The sequence below is a fragment of the Lacerta agilis genome, chromosome 6 (assembly GCF_009819535.1).
Source record: "Lacerta agilis isolate rLacAgi1 chromosome 6, rLacAgi1.pri, whole genome shotgun sequence".
NCBI classification, from domain to species: Eukaryota; Metazoa; Chordata; class Lepidosauria; order Squamata; family Lacertidae; genus Lacerta; species Lacerta agilis.
In genome coordinates, this window is record NC_046317.1 from 49,099,485 (window position 1) to 49,114,263 (window position 14,779).

Genomic DNA, 14,779 nt, shown 5'->3' on the forward strand with positions numbered 1-14,779 from the left:
TAAAGAAATCAACGCTGAGTGCTCACTAGAAGGACAGATCCTGAAGTTGAGGCTCCAGTACTTTGGCCACCTCATGAGAAGATAAGACTCCCTGGAAAAGACCCTGATGTTGAGGAAAATGGAGGGCACAAGGAGAAGGGGAAGACAGAGGATGAGATGGTTGGACAGTATTCTTGAAGTGACTAGCATGAGTTTGGCCAAACTGCGGGAGGCAGTGGAGGATAGGGGTGCCTGGCTTGCTCTGGTCCATGGGGTCACGAAGAGTTGGACACGACTGAACGACTGAACAAAAACAACCATTCCTGAATACTTTGATATATCCATCTAATTCTATTTTCCTATCTTATGTCACTTCAATATATATTATGCTGTTTGCCAGCATTTTCAACTGCACAAAACTGTTTTCAGATCCATTAGTGCTTCTGTGTAACAAAACAAAGTATAACAGAGCAGGAGTAGGGAACCAGTGGCTTCCTGATGTAGCTGGACTACAACTTCCATCATCCCTGACCACTGGCCAATCTGGCTAGAGCTGAGAGTCTGACATATGGAGATTTCCTACCCCTAGAATACCTCACAGGCCCCTGCCCCTTGCCTTAATGCCTATGATAGCATGGCGCTGATAATGCCAAGATTTGATCTCCATATGAACCACCTGCATGTTACTGCATTGGAGGGGGTTGGACTAGATCTGGGGTCAACAAACTTTTCCAGTCCACTGTCCCTCAGACCTTGTGGGGGGCCGGACTATATGGAGGGGAGTGAACGAATTCCTACGCCCCACAAATAACCCAGAGATGCATTTTAAATAAAAGGACACATTCTACTCATGTAAAACCACGCTGATTCCCGGACCATCCGTGGGCTGGATTTAGAAGGTGATTGTGCTGGATCCGGCCCCTGGGCCTTAGTTTGCCTACCCATTCACTAGATGACTCTTAAGGTCCCTTCCCACTCTACAATTATATGTGATCTCATCTCCAAGAACTACCAAAGAATAGCAACATTAACTCTCCACTAAGGGGGAAAGAAGAGGAAGAGAAATAGGTGCACTTTCCCCTTAAGAGTTAAGAGTTGATTGACTAGGTTTCTGTATTTGTGCTTGCTCTTTAAAATGTTCAAACAATTCATGACACTCACGTAACAGAAGCTGCTCCATGGGTGTAGCCAGCGGGGGCAGCTACCCCCCCCCCCAGAATCAAGTAAATAAATAAAAATACAGTGAAACCTCGGTTGCCGAATGTAATCCATTCCGGAAGCCCATTTGGCTTCCGAAACATTCGACAACCGAGGCGTGGCTTCCGATTGGTTGCAGGAGCTTCCTACACTGAAGCAGAAGCCACGTCAGACGTCTGGCTTCCAAAAAATGTTCGAAAACCGGAGAATTTACTTCCAGGTTTTCGCCGTTCAGGAGCCAAAACGTTCCAAAATGGAGATGTTTGGGATCCGAGGTTTGACTGTACAACTAACTGACCAATTTCGTAGGACATAACTTGGTTCTGCCCCCCCCCAAAGCCTGCCCCCACAACTAAATCCTGGCTATGCCCATGAGCAGCTCCACACCAAGACTGAACTATTTTGGTCCTGAAACTGTATGTATTCAGAGTTTTTTACTGACAAGTGCCCAAATTCAGCAAAATAAACTGATTATATGCAAAACTTTTCTATACCAGAACAAAAACAAAATCCACCCACTGCTTACATTTCAAAACTACTTTGTAGCCAAATAAAGAAATATGAGATGCAACAAAATATAGACATTAAACAAAGAATGGTTTTAAGCAGTACTGTTTTTCTAGAAAAAGAGGTGCCGGAACTCACAATGAACGCTTCCCTTGTTCTCTTATAATGGCAATGGCACCCTACCTGCAAGGTGCTGGAACTGAGTTCCGGTGAGTTCCTGCTGAAAAAATCCCTGGTTTTAAGCACAGAAAGACTCAGGTGAAGAGTGGGTCAGACCATCAGAAACCTAAAACACACTATCAAATATCACTGAAGCCAGTTGGCCATGCATATGTGTTATTCTACATCCATACAGCCAATGGTATACTTATCAAATAACTACTGTAAGGCAACAAAAGTTATTTACTGCCGGTAATTCACTACTTAGAGGACATTTTTATGTTTTGTAACTGAGAAAAGTATGGTATATGTGTTTGACTCCTGAAAACAAGCTCATACACACATACCCCAGACTGAAAACTCTAGGTTGGACAGAGATCTTCAATATCTACAATGTGATCAATATAAATGTTAACCCTGTGCCAAGCTATTGAGAAGCAGCTGCACTAAAACAGTTTAGGGAATGTATCTGAAGAACAAACAGTTTTTGAAAAAGCAGCTTATTAGAGCTAAGTGACCGGGGGTGGGGGTGGGGAATGGCAAAATTACAAATAAATTGCCCAAGGGTTCAGTAGAACTCAGAACATGGAATATATAAAACTGAATTGTGACTTTTCATTAAGCCACTACCACAACACTTGGACTTGCTACCAAAGACAGACCTGGATGTTAGCCAGAAATAATTTCCATCTGTTAAATGAGGACTCCTTCGTATATCGCAATATTCCTACAAATGTAACTGTGTAGGGCAACCAGAGTTTATCATGGCATGTGAACCGTGACACAAAAATAGACGCATGCCATTAAAATAAAATCCCAGAATAATATCATCATGGTGTTAAAAAGCATGATAGGTAAAAGATGCTCTGAAACTTCAGGGGTAATTCTAGAATGTATGCACAGTAATCAAACCAGGACTCCTTACTAAAAACTTAAAATTGTTCGTGTTACAGTAGGCACCTTATATTAGGCACATAAGCACATTTACAGCACAGAGACGAATTCTTAGCTTGGCCTCTTCCACTCAGCTGCAAACTACATAGACAGACACGGGAACGAGCTGAAGCCAATAGATCAAAAGATGCAGCAGATTGTCAAACCTGCTTATGTACTGAACTGATGTTACGAACCATTAGTCGCTGCACTGGGTGATTGGAAGACTGAAAAATTAAATAAGTAGGCAAACGCTAACCCATGAGCATATATTGATGGAGAATCGATTAAACAATACCACAACTATTGGGGGAAGGGTGCCCAGGTGTTATTAAGACTACAACTCCCCCCATTTTCCATGCTGGGAGTTGGGAGTCCAACAATATGTAAAAGGGCACAAGTTCTCCACTAAGAGGTGTGGTCAGAAAGCCAGCTTTCCCTGCTTACTTTTGACACCATGGCTACTTCTCACTAGAGTAGTAAAACCAATACAGTGGTGCCCCGCTAGACGAATGCCTCGCTAGACGAAAAACTCACTAGACGAAGGCATTTGTCTAGCGGGAGGCTGCCCCGCAAGACGAAAAAGTCTATAGGGCTGCCTCGCAAGACGAAAATTTTTCGTCTTTTTTTTTCGTCTAGCGGTTTACATTGCCGCTTCGCTAGACGAAAAAACCGCTAGACGAAAAAATTTGTAGAACGAATTCTTTTCGTCTAGCGGGGCACCACTGTAGCTGTTCACTTGAGGCAACAGTGAAATTCAGAATTGCATTTTTGCAGCATTTTGGCTGCACTGCACTCACACCACCTCCAAAAACCAGAATCTAAAGCTTCTTTCAAACTCAGATCTTCAAATTCAAATTCAATTTTTTGTTGAAGACCTTAACTATGTGCCCTGCATCAAGAAGGAATACAGAAACTATCCAGCGTCGATATCCCTGTATTGTAGAGGATGAGGCCTGAGTCATGGGAGGGGTGGGTTTGTCCAAGACTGTGAGAGGTGGCTTACAGCAACCTTGCAGCCTCTTCCCCCATGTATTTGTTGGTGGTGGTAGAGATTGAGGCCAACTGATGAATGGCACTTCCATGATGTACCGGTAGTTCCAAGTATCAATACTGTGGACTGGTTGGAGGAGAGAACAAACATAGCGGCTTATGACAAACATAGTGGCTTATGCAAACATAGTGGCTTATGCAATGTAGACCACTGGTAATATCCCCAAGCTGGAGACTGCTGGGAGACTTACAACTATCCTGCACTATGATTTTAGATAAGGGATGGGATTGATAGCTGCTAATTTCACAAAGAAAGATCAAATGGATGGCGATCATCCAGATTTCCACTGTAATGATTGCACGGTACCATGATGCATACATACAAAGAGCAGAACACCTGCATAAGATACACAATAAACTTCACTTGATATCTAAATGTGTCTAAATCGGCACACATTCATGTTCAAACAGCACAGCAGACACTGTCCTGTACAAAATATACCTCGGGGGCAGTAACAGTAAATTTAATTGCATTGCCACCTCTACCACCTCCTCAGCCTTCTCCCAAACTAAAGTCAGCACTCAGCTGAATGCACACACTGTGCTTCATTCACTTGCATGCAGACACATTGTGCTTTTCCACTCTTGCAGTGTAAGATGGAGATATTCCAAATCAAATCTGGATGCCAGAGGAGATACTTTACTCTAGTGTCACTTTCTATAGCTTATGGCAGGAGTGTGGAACCGATGTCAAACAAAGAGTCACGTTCCCTCGTGGCCAGCCTTCCAAGAGCTGCGTGCCAAAGGTGGACGGGTCCAAAATAAAAGTGGTTATAGGAAATGTGGACAGGATCAGAGATGGTAATGGGCAGGGTCACACACACCCCACTCACCACTTCACATACCCAGCACCCACCATTTACAGTCATACCTTGGATCTCAAATGGCTTAGTAGCCAAACAAATCAGATCCTGAACACTGCAAACCCGGAAGTAGGTGTTCTGGTTTGCTAACATTTTTCGGAAGCTGAACTTCCAACGCAACTTCCAATTGAGTGCAGGAAGCTCCTGCAGCCAATCGGAAGCTGCGCCTTGGTTTCTGAACGGTTCCAGGAGTCAAACGGACTCCCAGAACAGATTATGTTCAAGAACCAAGGTACCACTATATGCTCATATGCACACACGAATATACTCCACACACACACATTCACTCTCACACACAAATTTTAGGGGCTGACCATTTCCTGTCGTGTTATATCAGAAGCATATTTCCTATGCTTCTGTTATAACATGCATAAAGAGCACTGTTAATTGATGGGTGACTGGAAATCTTTAAAGATATTAAGAGATGCTACATGGCAGAGCAATCCAAACTGAGCCAGACAGCAGCAGGGCAGGGCAGAACAACGTCACCACTGCCAAATCCATGACCCCAGTGCTCATGGCAGCTGCGGCAGAAGGTGAGGAGGGGGAAGGTAAGGCCTGCTTTATAGACCATGTAGCAATCACACCCAGGTAAATCCCAATACTGTCAAGTGACAGCAGTGGATCCTGGGCCTGAGGATCCTGGGTCGAGTCAGCCCCTCCCTACCCCTAGAATGCCCCAATTTAGGATTTTCTGTGGGCTACTGCCAATGGGGAGCTCAGAGGTGGAATGGGAAGCTGCTTGTAGGCACCTCGCTCCTCAGGCAAAGGCCAGTGGAGCTGTTTTGGGCTGGGTGGAAGGAGACTGTTTTTGAGTTTGTTTAGCGATGGGATGGAAGAGGCTAAACTAGGATGGGCTCCTCCTCTATTTCCACTGCAGATTGTCCAGTCCTAAATATCAGAATTCTAAAGAGAACCAAGTCTGTTTTAACACAGAAGTCCTCGGGGATGTCACTGCAGCTGACATCCACAAGTCCTATGCCAGAAACAAAAGAGCAAGTAACTCCTTTAGAAGGTAATGTGTCAAGTGCTGAGGATAAAAAAAACAAACAACCAGAAAGTGTATTACCAAAGCATACCTGTATGCAGCCCAGTTGCTCTGCATCAAGCAGAAACACACACACCATTTATATTATATCCTTATTTCATATGAGGATCAGTTCATCCAAGCTGATGGGCACAAGCTTGAGATGCCTCGCCCCTCCTCCCCACCCAAACACATGCGCCACAACTGTAAGGCTTTTGTATAATCTATCAAATTGATAGAAATTATGAATTTACTATTCTACGGTTAATAAAACATATTAATGCAAAGAGCAGTTACACCGCGACATCATGCCTCACCCAATAGTTGTAAGAATGTGAATAAAACTTATTATAAGCTTTGAAGAAAAGTAATCCTGGGAGTAGCAAAAGTTTCCATGAGCTTGAAGGTGGAATGCAAGTACAGAGTTCACCGCATGGAAAAGGTAGGCATTAATATTTCCCTTATACCGGTATCCTATTTCCCCTATATTCCCTCTATTCAATAAAAGATTTGGGGGAAGGAGGCTGAAAAATGAAGTGATGACACATGCTGACAATACCCATTTTTTTAAAAAACATTAATACTTTGCAGCTGCCTTATAGCTTTATTGAAAGACCTCTCAACACTAGCGGTCAGAATTAGGAAGCAACCCAGGAAGCTGCCTTACCCCAAATCAGACCCACTGATACATCTAGCTCAGTGTTGTGCATAGTGACAGGCAGCAGATCATCAGGGTTTCGTGCAGAGGTCTTCCCCAGACATTCCTGAAGATGCCGGAGAATGAACCTCAGACTTGAGCTATGGAGCCTTTCTCCAAATTAAATACGAGGCTGGAGGCTTGCCGAGGAGAGATTAAGCCATTAAGGGCTCTGTCCCTCCTGCAACAGGAGCCCACTTCTATGTGGGTGCTCCATGAGTACTCCTCTTTAGTTTCTGTGCTGGTCACAGAGGGATAAAGTGCTCCATCCATACATGCTCACGTGCATGTATGCAGCTCTTTGTCACCTATGGCTACCAGGTGGATGTTTAAATACACCACTGGAAACATGTGAGGGTTGGTATCAAAACTTGTTTTTCCTTGGAGGGGGTAAATTTATGGAAATAGCAACTGGGTCCCTTGAGTTTGGGGAAACATTTTCAACCTCAGAAAGTTTAACCAGAGATTGACAACAAGGAACGTATTGCAATATCATCATTTTTTAAAATTACATGGCTAGTCTCTTAGCGTTGGATGATACAGACAGACATGATAGTTGTGCTACATGACATTCGCCTCATTTAAAGCATTAATATCAAAGTGATTTACAATTTAAAAAATGCATAACACCATATGGTAAAATCTATATAAGCATGCTTAAAACAAAATATTCCTTCCACCGCTCTACCACGGGTGGCAAAATGGTTAACATCAATGGTTGCATTCAGACACAAAAAGAAGCTTTGCCTCAAGTTCCCACACTCCCTCTTCTTTTCTGTTTCACATTAATAGCAGTTTAATGTCTTCTCTCAACCCTACACTGCTGTGAGGGTTCCTATGAGTAGTAAAAAGAAGCCAGCTATATAAGTTATGGTTTGAAGTGGGCTTGTTTCAACTCACCATAGTTAAGATAACCAGCGTTTTTGCAGGTTTAGACAACGCAGGAAGCTGCAGTTAATCTAAAACAGAAATGGAAGCTTCCAAACTCTTCTTTGGGGCCACACTGGAGGGAGGTGCATGAGCCCTGGGGAAGGCTCGTTCTCACAACACTAAATTATGGTTTGTGTTATATCCAAACCAGTCCATTGTCTAGGACCGACTTTGCCCAACTTGGTGCCCTCCAAACCCCCTTGGTTGTTTTGGGCTGCAACGTCCCTTACCAAGGTTAATGGTAAGGGTTGATGGGAGCTGTATGCCAAAACATCTGGAAGATACCAGGATGGGGAAGGCTGATCTATGCACAGGCAAACATAAACACTGCCTAGTATGTTCCCGTCTGCCATTAATATCTTACAAGCAATATCACACCACTAGAGAAATCTTTATCAACAGACTTAACCTGCTTAACTCTGCATAAGAACACAATAGCCCTGTTTTTAGATTACGTACACATGTTGCGACATGTGTCATATGGGGCATACCTCCTGAAAACATTTGCTATATCTATATCTAAAGCTGCTGCCCAAGTAATTTAAGACACCTTCTGAATCAATTAAATTATTTTAACTAATTAACCCATAAATCAACTAAGTGTTTCAGCCTTTGTTGTTATTGGAGTTTTTCTATTATTATTATTATTATTAAACATTTGTAAGTGTTTTAATCATGTGCTAGCATATTTCGGCAGAGACCTAAAGTTATAATGACCTGTGTCACATACAAGCAGTGTTTGTGGCCCAATGTGGCAGTAAGAAGATATGTATTCTGGAGATCTGGATTAAAAACAGGAGCCTTGTAGAGCATCCTGTTCATGTCACCCAAAGGAAGAAAATCTAAATAACTTAGCACTGACATCACCTAGCTGAACTTCACCAATGACTTGTATGGGGGTGGATTTAGATTACTGCCAGGTGTTAATGAAAATCCTAGTCTTAATTCAAGTGCTTTTTAAAAAAGAGAGAGAAGTCAAAAATTCAATTCAAATATTTTGCCTTAATTATTTTCACTGGAGAGTGCTGGGGTTCCACAGAGTTCAACTTGTCCTCCCAAAATGCTTAACATCTACGCAAAACTACTAGGAGTGGCCATCAGGAGATCTTGCCTGAAGCATCACCCGTACACTGCTGATACCCAGCTTTATCTCTATTTCTCATCAGACAGGTGGGGCTGTGGTTGTCCAGAACTAGTCTTTAAGCATGGTAATGGACTGAATGAAGGTCAACTCAATCCAGACAAGATGGAGGTATTGTTGGCTGGTAGTTCATCCACCCAGATGAATGGTGTTCAGCTTGCTCTAGATGGAGTTGCACTCTCCCTAAAGGATCAGGCTCACAGTCTGTAGGTACTTATTAATCCAACATTGCCATTGCCATTAGAGGCTCCAGTGATCTCGGCAGTTTCAGTTTGTATCCAACTGTGACCATACCTGGAGGGAGATCACTTGGCCAAAATTACCCATACTCTTGTAACCCCGTTCACAAGTTATTGCAACACAGTGCTGTCTTTAAAAATGCAGTTCGTCCAGAACATGGCCACGAGATCATTAACAGGGACTGGACTGCCTTGACTGTATTACACCTGTGCCTTGTCAGCTAAACTGGCCCCTTTCAGCTTCTGAGTCCAATTTAAAGTACTGGCTTTTACCTTCAAAGCCCCCGACTCCTTGGGACCAGGCTAACTGTAAGACCATCACCTCCCATATGCATCCACCAAAACTTCGAAAGCTCTACTCCAGGTGCCAATGGCAAATGAAGTGAGACCTGCAATCACCAGAGAGAGGGCCTTTTTCCAGCCCAGAGTGGCTGAGGCAACCCAGCCAGATGGGTGAGGTATAAATAATAGTTTTATCCATCTCTAATTACAGAATCTTCCCAGGGAAGCTTTTTAGCACCATATTTGTGGTCTTTTCACCACCAGTTGTAGGCCTTTATGTTCACCCGGACCTTTTAAGTAACTTTGGTAATCTGGATCTAATTTTGTAACCCATTTCTAAGTGGAGGATTGGGGTGATGAGTTTTGTTCTGTTGTATTTATGTAGTTTCTGCCCTTTAATGGTTTCGTGTTTTCCTTTGTATTAAAGTGGTTTTTTACTTGATGTTGTGTAGGACTTTGTCTTACTGGATAGCATACAAATGTCATAAGGCAGAGAGGGCCTTCTCAGCAGTAGCGCCCTCCCTGTGGAACACCCTCCTTTCAGATGTCAAGGAGATAAAGAACTACACAACTTTTAGAAGACATCTGAAGGCAGCTCTGTATTGGGAAGTTTTTAACATTTGATGTTTTATTATGTTTTTATATATGCTGTAAACTGCCCAGAGTGGCTGGGGAAACCCAGCCAAATGGGCTGGGCATAAATAATAAATTAGTAGTAGTAGTAGTAGTAGTAGTAGTAGTAGTAGTAGCAGCAGCAGCAGCAGCAAACAAACAAACAAACAAACAAATAAACCTATAAATTTTGGTTGATGAGGCTGGGATCTCCAGATAGCAACAACAGTAATTTATTTTCCTTCATACTTCACCCTGCACAAAATACCCTGGAATAATGGTTAAGCTCTCGTCTGATTTCTGTCTGCCACAGAACTGCTCAACATTTATTCATAACATTTATTCTGTTGCCCAGTGTTACACCATTAGGAGGAAATATCATCAGACTTACCCATCGCATTTCACAGGACTTACTTCTGAGTAAATGCGCAAAGCTCAAACTGCTAGATATTTCACCATGTATATCTAATCTCTCTCATCCTACAGCGTCCCTCATTTGATACCACAAGGCTGTATAAGATTGTGCATCATACTGCAGACATATGGAACCTCTGGTGCACATGCCAAATTAAGCCTGGCAGGGGTTATTTTGTTGTTTTGCTCTTAATATTGTTTATTGTTGTGGTTCTCAGCTGCCTTGGGAGCAATTTCTTTTTAAAACGTAAGGGCAACAATGACTTGCCATGGGTAACAAGGTGAGTGTTAAATTATAAGGCTGGCCATCTTGAGTGCATGCAGGAACTGCTTGTGGGTTTCCCATAGGCATCTGGTTGGCCACAGTGGGAACAAAATGCTGGACTATAAAGGCCTTTGGGCCGATGCAGAAGGGCTCTTCTAACACCCCTCCAAAATCCTAACAGTTCCACCATGGTCCATTATTGCAGAAGGTAGAGGACATGTGTGAGCGCTTTCAATCATTTTGAGTGCATTTGACAGGGGGAAAGAGTCAAATGTCTTTGTCCCCCACTCAACAGAGTTAGAAAACTAGAGTGCTCCCAGCACCACATGCCACAGCTCAGTGACAGAGTATCTGTGTTGTATGTAGGGGGTCCCAAGTTCAATCCCTGACATCTCCAGGTAAGACTGGCAGACCGCCCCCACCCCCCGGTTTGAAATCCTGGAGAGCTGCTACCAGTCAATGTAGACCAGGCATGAAGTATGTCCAGTCTACAGGCCAATCAAGAGGTTGATAGATGACCTTTCCCACTCACTAGTCAAAGCTGGCTCAAGAAAGTTCCCAATCCTTGGTGCATTCTCAAGCATAAACTGAATTCTTCCAAATGTACTCACCTGCGTCCAATGATGGTGTTTCTAGAGAAAAGTTAACTATTCAGACTGTAGATTAAATGGCCTTACTTGCCTAAGGTTAGCCACTTTTCAAAACACATTATTTTATTGGAATTATTCAATTAAACATGTATTACAATTTTATTTTATTTTTGCATAATATACATCATACATGCCACTCAAATACAGGAAAAGGTTGCACACCTTTTCACTGGCCCTGGCTCCTGCGTAATATGGCTTGTAGACATGAGCAAGCACTGTGTTTATCTCCATGCTATGAAAAGTGTCGCCTGTTAGTGTCTGCAAATCAATCTCTGACATAAGAAGAACTCTGTTGGATCAGACCAAAGGCCAATCTAGACTAGCATCCTGGTTTCACAGTGGTCAATCAGATGTCTGTGGGAAGTCTGCAAGCAAAATATGAGGGCAGTTTCTTGTTTAATTTTGATTGAAGCCTACCCTTACACTTTGCCTATATAGCAGATAAATACTAGTTTTTTTCTAGTCCATTGGTAGCCCTACAGCTGCCTCCGATATCTAGGCCTATCACTGTTCAGCAGCCCTGATTAAGGTTCAGTGAACTCAGCATTTCTTCTGGTCCAAGGTAACACAGATACACATGGAATTAGATTATATGAAGGATGCACCTAAAATATGGAATATACATTTGGTAAGTCTATGCTGGGAGCAGGGGGAGCCATAATGGCCCCAAATCTCAGGCTAGTAGTATGATTAAAGAATACTTTCTGGTCTTACATATTTTTTATTGTAAACCACATTGATTTTTTTTAATGAAATAGTGGTCTATAAATATTTTTTTATAAACAAACGAACAACCATCTGCAGGGTCACAGGTCCGCAAACCCCTGCCATAAAGGAACACCAAGTATTTCACATTATAGACATTGAAGGACAAATCTGCACATGGCCTTTTCTGACCTGTGTTATTACAATGAGACTGTGAAAGGACCTAGTAACCAGCACATCCAAGTAGGATCAATGCATTATGCATCCCACTCAAGAGTTTGCTCATGAAGCAAACCAGGTAACAGCAAGAGGGGAAAGCTCTCATCTGACATGTCAATATTCCCAAACACAGCAAAAGTAGGGGAGAAGACTCCAGATCCTTGGCACATCCAGTCTCTGCTCTCTACTGAAAGTGCAATTAGAGATGGTCGGTTACTGTCAATAGGACTGGTGGTTTCTATAAGACAAGCACAGGTCCCACAAGGAAACTGGACCAAGAGCTGTCAAACTTGTTTCACAAAATGGATCAGATTGTGGCAATTGTCATTACTTCTAGCTCAGTTTGAAGTCAGACTGCTAGGCAAAAATCATGTGTTCCTTGGCAGTTCAAAATGGTTGTACATAGACTATTATGTGTTTACAATTGGAGATGCTTAAGACCAAAACCCTAAATCTGCCTGAAACTAGGTTTAGCATGAGCATGTAGGCTGCCAGAGAAACCAGTTGCTTTGCTCCTCCACTGATGCTGCTGCACTGTGTAAATTGTGTCATGCTTTGGCTTAGCACATTGTCTGAGCGGGGACTCATGGCTTGTTTCACTGTAGACAAACCACAAGCTGTAACTAAGATTTGTACTTTGGTTTACAGCTTGTTGCTCTTCTGCAGGAGAGAGACAATAAGTATTCTACCTTTGAAAATATTAAAGCTAGCAGCTATTTGGCTCCCTTTCTGTAACCGGAATATTAATAAAGTGGAAATAAGTTTTAAATGGTGTAGTGGGCATGTAAACTACCAAGTACCAACTATCGCCTATCAAAATATACAGCAACTTGTCTACAGTAGCATTTTGATGTCTTTTAACTTTCAAGTTTAAGCAAAACTTTTAATCATGTGTTAAGTAATGTAAAAACATTCTAACCGAAGCTATAAATCTTATAATATGAAAGCCAATATGCCTGCAAAATTAAAATGGTGTAGTGAAATTATGGTTTCACATCCAAGAATTTCACAGCTTGAAAAGTTTGTTTTCTTACCAAAAGGTAGGAAGTTTGTGCTTAAGTTTAGTAAGATTTACAGACACTTCTTCAGGTTCAAAACTGGATTTGAAGCTTGCTAATGGGGGAAGTCAGTAGATTTTAGATCCCCACGAAACATAGTTTCAACACCAGTGTTAACCGTCCATAAAGAGAGCATTTCTGGAGACACAGACCCACAGGCATGCATATCATTATGAAGCCTCCAACTGACCTTTTATGACTAGAACTTCAGCCTTATATAATAAGAAAGTATGGAGAAGCTATAAATGACCCAATAGTCACCATCTTGCCTTAGATATTAATATACATACACTTCTAAGGTTGAAGAGCAGGGCTACAAAGGAAAGGCAGCACACATGAGTTGTTGGTGCTAAATGTAATTACTTTGAAACAAAAGGGAGGGAACTTCAAACTTGTTCTTAAGAGGTTTGGGGTGGGTGATATCTGCTAAAAACTCAGAATAGCTCTTTTCTGCTTCTATAATACAAATACATAGTAATAAACCATAATATTTCTAGAACAACACACCAGCGTAATGGCTTTCTGAAAATGAAATATATCACTCTGAGTTTACTAGTAAACATTTGGAGGATATCCGCTAGAACTGTGATTGCAATTATTAAGCACTCACTCAAATCAATATATTACAGCATAATCCTAAATACGTTTATTCAGAAGAAATTCCTGTTGTTTTCAGTGGGGCTTACTCCCTGATAAGTGTGTATACTGTTTGAGTACACCCATAGGAAATTTGCACTGATTTATGGGGAAATTGGGGTACATGCAATTATACTTGGCTGTGTGTCTTGCTCACAATCACCATGGGAAAGTTGAAACCTTGCCCACAACCCTTTGCCTCAGTTTCCCAGGACAGGTAAGTGCCTAAAAGCAAGTAAAAGCCTTGTTTCATCATGGCACAAACTTCACAGCTTAAAAGACAATGGTGGAACAATCTCCCCAAAGCAGCATGTCTTTATTTGGGAGGTTATATTTCATGCAGTAGCATACAGTGCAACCCAGGTGCTGTTTTCGAGATAGCTATTCCCTTGAACGGTGTAAGCTCTTGCATGTCTAGGCCTGCAGGATCAACCATACATCCAGCCCTGCAGAGCCATGACCAAACAGCAACCTGCCTGCAAGGCCTCACCATCAGAAAGTGGCCTGGAGTACAGAGTGCCTCCCTCTTAGGAGTCCCATACACAAGAGCTCCTCAATACAGTAATGCTTTGCCTTATTCGCAAGAGGCTACGCATATGACCTGGAAGAAGCTCTCCAGTTTCCCTCATTAATGTTCCCCTGTACATCCATAATAACTCTACAAAGAGCAGGCAAGCGGCAGCCTCCAAAACATTGCAGCCATTGAGAAAACTATTAAATGGAAGGGAGAAAGGGCCTGATACAGTCCGCCTGCCCTGGTGCAACAACCAAAATACCATGGATTATGACAGACAATAGGAAACCCTCAAGAGACCTCTCTTTTTAGTTCTTTGCCCTCTGATCTCACAGCTTCCCTATTTCTTTGTTAAACCATTAACACTGTAGGTCAGCTGCCCAGAACTAATCAGTCAGAACTGGATCCCTTGTTATGACTGATATAGGGTGGATATTTAACACACTGGTCAATCCCATCCCATCTTGGGTTTTCAGTATTGACACAGTTGTCATATTCTCTCCCTTCCCCGCTCCCCAGTTAAATTGCTCGTCCTTCTCCCCACCCTCCCCTTCTCTCTCACACACACATCAGTACTATAAACTTCCAAATGTAACTTTCCGCAATACAACATAAATCTACATATACAACGAATCTACCAAAGCATTTGTTTTTACGCACGTGACGAGTGAGAAACAGAGCATTACGCACATAACACAC

The 14,779-nt window shown here is 42.4% G+C and overlaps 1 protein-coding gene across 12 annotated transcripts in view; it reads right to left on the minus strand.

Annotated features, from left to right (window-relative positions):
* TEAD3 (TEA domain transcription factor 3) overlaps positions 1 to 14,779 on the minus strand; it is an 85,504-nt gene that overhangs the window by 65,920 nt on the left and 4,805 nt on the right. The gene's annotated exons all lie outside the window — the stretch shown is intronic.